The following is an 11,258-nucleotide window of genomic DNA, read 5'->3' on the forward strand; positions in this document are numbered from 1 at the left end:
TTTCCTGAATTTGCCCGGGTTTTTGGCGCACGCGATCGGATTGTGGCGCATCGGCATGCACACGATGGAAATCGGGAGAGCGTGGCTGACGGATTTGGAAAAACTGTCGTATTTAAATAAAAATAAAAAATGTGTCGCTTGACTCGCACTTACCTGCACCCAGGACAGGATGGTGAACTCCATCGAACCTCAGCGCAGCAGCGACACCTGGTGGACATCGGACGCACTACCTTAGTGAATCGCCGGAAGACCAGAATCAGCGTCGGAGAACCCGCGGCTGGATCGCGAATGGACCGGGTAAGTAAATCTGCCCCATTATCTATCACATAAAACCTAACCCAAGAAGTGTAGAGCTCCTGCTAAATCCTAGTTTCATTGACTTTAAAAAGTAGATTACAAGTATAACCCAGGAGAGTCCTTCAGGTCATGTGGGCGTCCGTGTGAATCATTGTGCCATCAAGTCCCTCCGAGCGCACCTCCCTCCCATCTTTCTCTCCTGCCCCCTCCCTTCTGCCTACGTCAACGACAAGCAAATCTTGTTACAAATTTATAGTGAGAAAATGCCTTTAAGTTGTAATTTTCTGTTCTTTCTCTGGATGAAGACGTGTTGGGTCCCTAAATTGTAGACACCGGGGTTGATGACTCTTCGGTCCTGGCGCAGCCTGTGCCTCATTTATGACGAGGCAGAGGACTGCAGGAGGTGTTAGTGATTGTCTGCCATGAATGGCTGATGGAGGCTAAAGGGAACCTGTCACCACATTTTCATCAATGCAGCTGGTGACAGGTTCCCATAGAGCCCAACTAACTAACTGACCCCTTCTTATTGCTAAAAATAGTTTCACATCCCTATAAAACAACTATAACTTATGTTACCTGGCATCAGAGGGGGCGTGTCCTGCTCAACCAGCCCCTCCCATCTAAACCTCCCCATGTCCCATGCTTCCTTTCAGTATGTCATGTGACCAGGGTGACAATATCACAGGTCCTTTAGACTCCTAACTGTACACCATGTATATATCTGATCACATGACAGTATTATGACATGATTACAAAAGCCTCTGTGGACTTCTACCCCTCCCCATCCTCTATGGACGCTTCTGTAATCTCATGTGATCAGATATGTACATGGGGTAGACTGTGTAAATGTATCAGGACCTTAAGATGATGTCACCTTGGTTACATGACATGCAGTGGCCAATGATGTTACAGAGTTCTAACTCAAAGTCCCACATAGCAGCAGTTCTGTACCAGTGAGACTTGTCAATCAGGAACTAGGAGTAGTGATGGGAAATCCGTCTCTTCTAGTCAGCTGGATCATTAGGCTCAGCTCACTAAGAAGAGCCGGATCTTCTGGCTCCTGAATGGCTCCCTATTACATGTATAACAAGGATCCCCACTCCACACTAACCCAATAAAATCATGTTTAAAGTAAAGGGGGCGTGGTGATCCAATTGGGGGCATGGTTAAGCGAATCATCAGCTCAATGCAGAGAGCCGGCTCCCATCATTCACACTGAAGAGCCGGCTCTTAGATCCGGTTCATTCCTGAACGACACATCACTAACTAGGAGGCAGAGCAATGCAAGTAACTCATGAATGTGCTTGGACTCCTGACCAAGGGAGCAACTCGGCTCCATTCATCTCTATAGAGCTGAGCTGCAATAGTCTATAGAGTGTATAAGCGGCTAAGTCCGTGTCCATAGGTATCATGTATATCATATTCTTTGTATCCAGTAACATTAAATGACATCTATCACCAGGATGAAGGATTGTAAACCCAGCACACGGACATACTGGTGTGTGCCCCCCTCTGTCAGGATCTGCTCTTATTTTAGCTTCTTATGCCCGGTTTAAAAAAAAAAGCTTTTAAAATTATGCAAATGAGCCTTGAAGGGCTCCAGGCTCCATAGGAGTTAATAGAGCCCGGAGCCTCTCAGGCTCATTTGCACAATTTTAAAAGCACTTTTTTTTTTCTTAAAAGCAAGGGCAGAAGAAGCTCCACATCTGCAGAGAGTTTGTATGTTCTCTCTGTGTTTGTGTGGGTTTCCTCTGGGTCCTCCGGTTTCCTCCCACACTCCAAAACATTCTGGTAGGTGGATTAGATTGTGAGCCCCATTGGGGACAGGGACTGATGTGACAAGTTCTGTGCAGCGTTGCGGTATCTTTGTGCGCTATAAGATAAAAGAACAGCACATCCCACTAGAGGGGGCGCGCACCAGCATGTCTGTATGTTTGGTTTACAATCCTTGATCCGGTAACGTCCTTTAAGTCACATGATGGGTCGGTCACCCAGTCCAGATGACGCCTATTGGGTGCTACCGTGGTTATCCTGTGGGTGCAGCGTGTCGTGTGCCAGCACTTGGCTGCGGCTTTCACCTGATTTGCCTTGTGAGATAAATACAAAAGAGTCTGGAAAACCGGATTAGAGCGACGCTGGCGAAATCGGCACAAATTGCGCAACCACCCAACCTCGGGATAAGGTCTCTGTGGAGACTGTGCCCCCCTTCCTCTGCAGCCTGGGGGCATCTTCACCAGTTGTGTAGAATCAGCTGCTGACTCCCATCATCCAATAACCCGGACGCCCATCAGCCTCAACTTTCCAGCAAATTTCACAGGAAACGCCTTGAGACGTGGGATCGGCGCCAGAGATTGGCATCTTGGGTGCAGCCGCCAGGGGATGTGTCTGTGCCAGCTCCCGGAATAATGACTTCTCCGCTTCATACTGATACAATGTCTCGGCTTTATTACTTCTTTCTTTTTATTGCTTGGAATTTGCAACTTTCATTGTTTTTCATGGCAACAGACGTGTATGTGCAGCGATCCCAGAACCAGCGCCATGGGTCCCTATAACCCGACATCCAATAATCCAGAAACTCCTATTCCCTGCACAGATCGGCAGTGTTAAAGGGATTTTCCATGCCATATAGGTGGGGGTCTGACACCTGGAACTCCCTAATGATCAGCCCAATGCACAGAGAATGGGACAGGAAGCAGATGGCTCCATACTTAGTGTAGTGGCCAAACTGGCCCTCTATGCGGATTGTAGTAACCTGGTCTGACCACTACACAGAGAATGGCGCTGTCTGCTTCCTGCTCTAATTCCAGTATATCAGCTGCTTGGATTGCTTGACCAGTGAGATTTTGGGTGTTGTACCTCCACTGAGCTGATATTTGTATCCTGGAAAAATCCTTTTAGAATAGAGACTTCACACACATTGGGGGTCATTTACTAAGGGCCTGATTCGCGTTTTCCCTACTTGTTACCCGAATATTTCCGATTTGCGCCGATTTCCCCTGAATTGCCCTGGAATTTTGGCGCACGCGATCGGATTGTGGCGCATCGGCGCTGGCATGCACGCGACGGAAATCGGGGGCGTGGCCGAACGGAAATCTGACGGATTCGGAAAAACCGGCGCATTTACAAAAAAAAATGTGTCGCGGAGCTTGCACTTACCTTCACTCAGCCCGGCTCGGTGAACTCCAGCGCGTTCCGATGCTTTGCAGCGCAGCAGCGCAGCAGCGCCATCTGGTGGACGTCGGAGGAACTGCCTTAATAAATCCCGGCCCGGACCCGAATCCAGCGGAGAGAACGCGCTGCTGGATCGCGAATGGACCGGGTAAGTAAATCTGCCCCATTGTATAATCCATCACTGTACATCACCCAATTACACGATTTCTTTGTTTCGTATAGATCCCTGTACTGTCCCTTACTAAATTGTCCCATGATTTTACAGGCCACGCGCAGCCCCGTAAGGTCAGCACTTCCTGAAATCCTCTGTGCTGCTGGCGACCTATGTAGCCTCTATCAGCACACGGCTTCTCCCACAGTAACACAACTCATGTGGATCGTTTTTGGTGACTCCACAACCAAACAATTGAGCTGTATCCACAATACAGAGAGGGAAAAGCGTTATATTCGGATTTCTGTATGGTGTGGCAGAGACTCCGCTATGAAGGTTTCAGTAAAGGTTAATATAACCAAGACATTTATTATTGTCCTCATTGGCATAAAAGGTTTTAAGATACGGACAAGGCTCCTCCTCCCGTATTTTCCGTGTCATCAGATACTCATCCACCAGGGCAGCCACATTCAGCTTCCAGCCACTTACAGCTTTGGCGACTTCCTCCTCCTCCTTGCGCTGCTACACAGAGCAGACACTTCATACATCACTCCGGCAGGTCCGAATAATTGGCCAGGAAGCTCCGCACCACCAGGTGCTCCAGGTGCTCAAAGCTTGGGACGTTACCCTGCCAGTGGCACAGAATTAGTCTATGTTTTTGCAAATAGTTTCCGTTTTGGTGGGAAAAAAAGTTTAGGTTTTTCCATAAAGATTTTACATTTTTTTTTCCCAAAAAAGTTTCTGTTGATCCTGGGGGCTACTCTAGTGGTTGGAAGGTAATTTTCCCTACTTTGGGTGTTGTGTGGTCCTTTGCCCAGACTGATGAGTGTCAGCGCGGCTGCGTTTCCTCATGGCTGTACTAGTGCCGCTCTACGTGGACTGGATGAAGAGGCAGGAGAAGAGGATATGTAGTAGGAGGCAAATGGAGGAAAGGAGTCGTGCTTTGAAATCCTCGGCTGTGGAAGTACATGGGCCACAGTGATTCCTGCCTCATGTCCCGCCACCACTACAGTTACCCAGACATGTAGCGTCCCTGGCCGTGCTCACCGGTCCACATATCAGTTGTGATGTGCACCGTGCGACTTGTGGCATTTTCTCCACAACATGTTGGTGCTGGGTGGGGATGGATTGTGGGACATCCGCCATCATAACATTTTTAAAGCTATCCGGAATAGTAGCTTTATCAAAGGCCAGTCAGGTCCAGGGCTTGTGGGTGAAATGGGTTAAACTTCCGCTTTCTCTCCAGAAAGCAGAACCCTTCCTTGGGATGGTGTGGACAGGCTTGGTGCTGGTGGTTGTGTCACATACTCACTTGGCTGGAGACAGGAGGCCTTGTCACTCGGGGAGAGGCTTAGACAACCAAAGCCGCAGCGGGAGCCTCTAGTGTTTCCATGTTTTTATCTTGGACCATCATCCACTGCAGCTCAGGTTTTGTTTGCAGTGACCTGGTCCTACGTGTGGTGCTCAGATTGTCCTTGAGGGACTGGTGGCGCTGGTGCAAATAACACAATCTTATGAAAATTGCTTGAACCATGGCACACCAGTGAGATCCTATGGCTCGGCCCTTGTGTGCTCACTGCTGAGCATGGTGCACAGTAGAAGGCCACGTCCTGGCCATGGGCTACCTTTCCACCCTTCCGCATCTTCTTCTGGCTACCTATGTGACCACCACTTCCTCCAAACTATCATTGCCTCAGATCTTCTCCCACGAGCCCTCACCGCTGCCCTCCTTGTCAGTCTCCACATTGCAGAGGAGCATTATTTGGACATCATCATTGTACATCTCCTATTATGGTCTACTGTCCACGTCCTCATCCTCCAACACAAGTGGTTGAATAGGAGAACTCTATGAATGGGGCAGGGGCAGGTAGGTGACCCACGGATCCCAGCTATGAGAGCTATCACAGAGCATTAGTGACTGCTGGGGCTGAGACGTCTTTGCTGTTTTGAGGTGGAACGTGTTGAAGACAATTCGATGGAACTTGAGGCCTTCTGCGATATCTCTTCATTCTTAGAATACACTTACAGCACTTCACATTAAGTACTTAAAATCTGGGTCCCCATTGACTGCAATGGGTGTTCGTGATGGGGCTGAATTCCGGGTCCAAATTTTTTCTCGAGATTCAGTCGAACCCATCAAACCTGAATTTTCGCCCAAACGGCTCATCTCTGTTTATAATGGGTAGGTATTAAGTAATTTTTTTCATTAGTTTCTAAAAATGAGGCTGACTGGTCTCTAAAGGGTTAGAAAAACATGGCTGCTTCCTCCTTCCAAAGACAGCGCCACTCCTGGCCATAGGTTGTGTCTGGTAGTGCAGTTTGGGTACAATGCAGTTATTGAGGTGAAGTTCCTGCATATAACCTGTGGACAGGTGAGTCACTGCCAAGGAGAGAACACAGACTTGTTTTTCTAATCCTGATCGGTTTGGATTTGGAGCATCACTCACTCCTTAGGCGCGTCCTCACCAGGGAGGGTCACGGTACACCCGGCCGACAGGATGAGACTTGCCAAGTGTAAGACAACACAAGATACAGCTGTACTGACGTCACCAGCAACTACAGGGAGAGATAAATGGGTTAATGTATTCTGGAAAAATCTTTGTTTATCAATGAACTGATTAGAAAGATGTCTTCTAAACCGAGCGGCCTCATGATGTCACAGCTTATCCCCTCCCCCTCCCTGTACAATGACCTCTATATAGATAACACTGACCCATCATTACATCACTGCTGACAATATATGATGTCACAGCTTATTTCCTCCCCCTCCTGTACAATGACCTCTATATAGATCACACTGACCCATCATTACATCACTACTGACAATAGATGATGTCACAGCTTATCTCCTCCCCCTCCCTGTACAATGACCTCTATATAGATAACACTGACCCATCATTACATCACTACTGACAATAGATGATGTCACAGCTTATCTCCTCCCCCTCCCTGTACAATGACCTCTATATAGATAACACTGACCCATCATTACATCACTACTGACAATAGATGATGTCACAGCTTATCTCCTCCCCCTCCCTGTACAATGACCTCTATATACATAACACTGACCCATCATTACATCACTACTGACAATAGATGATGTCACAGCTTATCTCCTCCTCCCTGTACCATGACCTCTATATAGATAACACTGACCCATCATTACATCACTACTGACAATAGATGATGTCACAGATTATCTCCTCCCCCTCCCTGTACAATGTCCTCTATATAGATAACACTGACCCATCATTACATCACTACTGACAATAGATGATGTCACAGCTTATCTCCTCCTCCCCCCTGTACAAATGTCCTCTATATAGATAACACTGACCCATCATTACATCACTACTGACAATAGATGATGTCACAGCTTATCTCCTCCCCCTCCCTGTACAATGACCTCTATATACATAACACTGACCCATCATTACATCACTACTGACAATAGATGATGTCACAGCTTATCTCCTCCTCCCTGTACCATGACCTCTATATAGATAACACTGACCCATCATTACATCACTACTGACAATAGATGATGTCACAGATTATCTCCTCCCCCTCCCTGTACAATGACCTCTATATAGATAACACTGACCCATCATTACATCACTACTGACAATAGATGATGTCACAGATTATCTCCTTCCCCTCCCTGTACAATGACCTCTATATAGATAACACTGACCCATCATTACATCACTACTGACAATAGATGATGTCACAGATTATCTCCTCCCCCTCCCTGTACAATGACCTCTATATAGATAACACTGACCCATCATTACATCACTACTGACAATAGATGATGTCACAGCTTATCTCCTCCTCCTCCCTGTACAATGTCCTCTGTATAGATAACACTGACCCATCATTACATCACTACTGACAATAGATGATGTCACAGCTTATCTCCTCCCCCTCCCTGTACAATGTCCTCTATATAGATAACACTGACCCATCATTACATCACTACTGACAATAGATGATGTCACAGCTTATGTCCCCCCCCTGTACAATGACCTCTATATAGATAACACTGACCCATCATTACATCACTGCTGACAATAGATGATGTCACAGCTTATCTCCTTCCCCTCCCTGTACAATGACCTCTATATAGATAACACTGACCGATCATTACATCACTACTGACAATAGATGATGTCACAGCTTATCTCCTTCCCCTCCCTGTACAATGACCTCTATATAGATAACACTGACCCATCATTACATCACTGCTGACAATATATGATGTCACAGCTTATTTCCTCCCCCTCCTGTACAATGACCTCTATATAGATAACACTGACCCATCATTACATCACTGCTGACAATATATGATGTCACAGCTTATCTCCTCCCCCTCCCTGTACAATGACCTCTATATACATAACACTGACCCATCATTACATCACTACTGACAATAGATGATGTCACAGCTTATCTCCTCCTCCCTGTACCATGACCTCTATATAGATAACACTGACCCATCATTACATCACTACTGACAATAGATGATGTCACAGCTTATCTCCTCCCCCTTCCTGTACAATGACCTCTATATAGATAACACTGACCCATCATTACATCACTACTGACAATAGATGATGTCACAGCTTATCTCCTCCCCCTCCCTGTACAATGACCTCTATATAGATAACACTGACCCATCATTACATCACTACTGACAATAGATGATGTCACAGCTTATCTCCTCCCCCTCCCTGTACAATGACCTCTATATAGATAACACTGACCCATCATTACATCACTACTGACAATAGATGATGTCACAGCTTATCTCCTCCCCCTCCCTGTACAATGTCCTCTATATAGATAACACTGACCCATCATTACATCACTACTGACAATAGATGATGTCACAGCTTATCTCCTCCTCCTCCCTGTACAATGTCCTCTGTATAGATAACACTGACCCATCATTACATCACTACTGACAATAGATGATGTCACAGCTTATCTCCTCCCCCTCCCTGTACAATGACCTCTATATAGATAACACTGACCCATCATTACATCACTACTGACAATAGATGATGTCACAGATTATCTCCTCCCCCTCCCTGTACAATGACCTCTATATAGATAACACTGACCCATCATTACATCACTACTGACAATAGATGATGTCACAGCTTATCTCCTCCCCCTCCCTGTACAATGTCCTCTATATAGATAACACTGACCCATCATTACATCACTACTGACAATAGATGATGTCACAGCTTATCTCCTCCTCCTCCCTGTACAATGTCCTCTGTATAGATAACACTGACCCCTCATTACATCACTACTGACAATAGATGATGTCACAGCTTATCTCCTCCCCCTCCCTGTACAATGTCCTCTATATAGATAACACTGACCCATCATTACATCACTACTGACAATAGATGATGTCACAGCTTATCTCCTCCCCCTCCCTGTACAATGACCTCTATATAGATAACACTGACCCATCATTACATCACTACTGACAATAGATGATGTCACAGCTTATCTCCTCCCCCTCCCTGTACAATGACCTCTATATAGATAACACTGACCCATCATTACATCACTACTGACCATAGATGATGTCACAGCTTATCTCCTCCCCCTCCCTGTACAATGACCTCTATATAGATAACACTGACCCATCATTACATCACTACTGACAATAGATGATGTCACAGCTTATCTCCTCCCCCTCCCTGTACAATGACCTCTATATAGATAACACTGACCCATCATTACATCACTACTGACCATAGATGATGTCACAGCTTATCTCCTCCCCCTCCCTGTACAATGACCTCTATATAGATCACACTGACCCATCATTACATCACTACTGACAATAGATGATGTCACAGCTTATCTCCTCCCCCTCCCTGTACAGTGACCTCTATATAGATAACACTGACCCATCATTACATCACTACTGACAATAGATGATGTCACAGCTTATCTCCTCCCCCTCCCTGTACAATGACCTCTATATAGATAACACTGACCCATCATTACATCACTACTGACAATAGATGATGTCACAGCTTATCTCCTCCCCCTCCCTGTACAATGACCTCTATATAGATAACACTGACCCATCATTACATCACTACTGACAATAGATGATGTAACAGCTTATCTCCTCCCCCTCCCTGTACAATGACCTCTATATAGATAACACTGACCCCTCATTACATCACTACTGACAATAGATGATGTCACAGCTTATCTCCTCCTCCCCCCTGTACAATGACCTCTATATAGATAACACTGACCCCTCATTACATCACTACTGACAATAGATGATGTCACAGCTTATCTCCTCCCCCTCCCTGTACAATGACCTCTATATAGATAACACTGACCCCTCATTACATCACTACTGACAATAGATGATGTCACAGCTTATCTCCTCCCCCTCTCTGTACAATGACCTCTATATAGATAACACTGACCCCTCATTACATCACTACTGACAATAGATGATGTCACAGCTTATCTCCTCCTCCTCCCTGTACAATGACCTCTATATAGATAACACTGACCCCTCATTACATCACTACTGACAATAGATGATGTCACAGCTTATCCCCTCCCTCTCCCTGTACAATGACCTCTATATAGATAACACTGACCCATCATTACATCACTACTGACAATAGATGATGTCACAGCTTATCTCCTCCCCCTCCCTGTACAATGACCTCTATATAGATAACACTGACCCATCATTACATCACTACTGACAATAGATGATGTCACAGCTTATCTCCTCCTCCCTGTACAATGACCTCTATATAGATAACACTGACCCATCATTACATCACTACTGACAATAGATGATGTCACAGCTTATCTCCTCCCCCTCCCTGTACAATGACCTCTATATAGAGAACACTGACCCATCATTACATCACTACTGACAATAGATGATGTCACAGCTTATCTCCTCCCCCTCCCTGTACAATGATCTCTATATAGATAACACTGACCCATCATTACATCACTACTGACAATAGATGATGTCACAGCTTATCTCCTCCCCCTCCCTGTACAATGACCTCTATATAGATAACACTGACCCCTCATTACATCACTACTGACAATAGATGATGTCACAGCTTATCTCCTCCCCCTCCCTGTACAATGACCTCTATATAGATAACACTGACCCATCATTACATCACTACTGACAATAGATGATGTCACAGCTTATCTCCTCCTCCCCCCTGTACAATGACCTCTATATAGATAACACTGACCCCTCATTACATCACTACTGACAATAGATGATGTCACAGCTTATCTCCTCCCCCTCCCTGTACAATGACCTCTATATAGATAACACTGACCCCTCATTACATCACTACTGACAATAGATGATGTCACAGCTTATCTCCTCCCCCTCTCTGTACAATGACCTCTATATAGATAACACTGACCCCTCATTACATCACTACTGACAATAGATGATGTCACAGCTTATCTCCTCCTCCTCCCTGTACAATGACCTCTATATAGATAACACTGACCCCTCATTACATCACTACTGACAATAGATGATGTCACAGCTTATCTCCTCCCCCTCCCTGTACAATGACCTCTATATAGAGAA

The sequence above is a fragment of the Engystomops pustulosus genome, chromosome 1, assembly GCF_040894005.1.
Source record: "Engystomops pustulosus chromosome 1, aEngPut4.maternal, whole genome shotgun sequence".
NCBI lineage: Eukaryota > Metazoa > Chordata > Amphibia > Anura > Leptodactylidae > Engystomops > Engystomops pustulosus.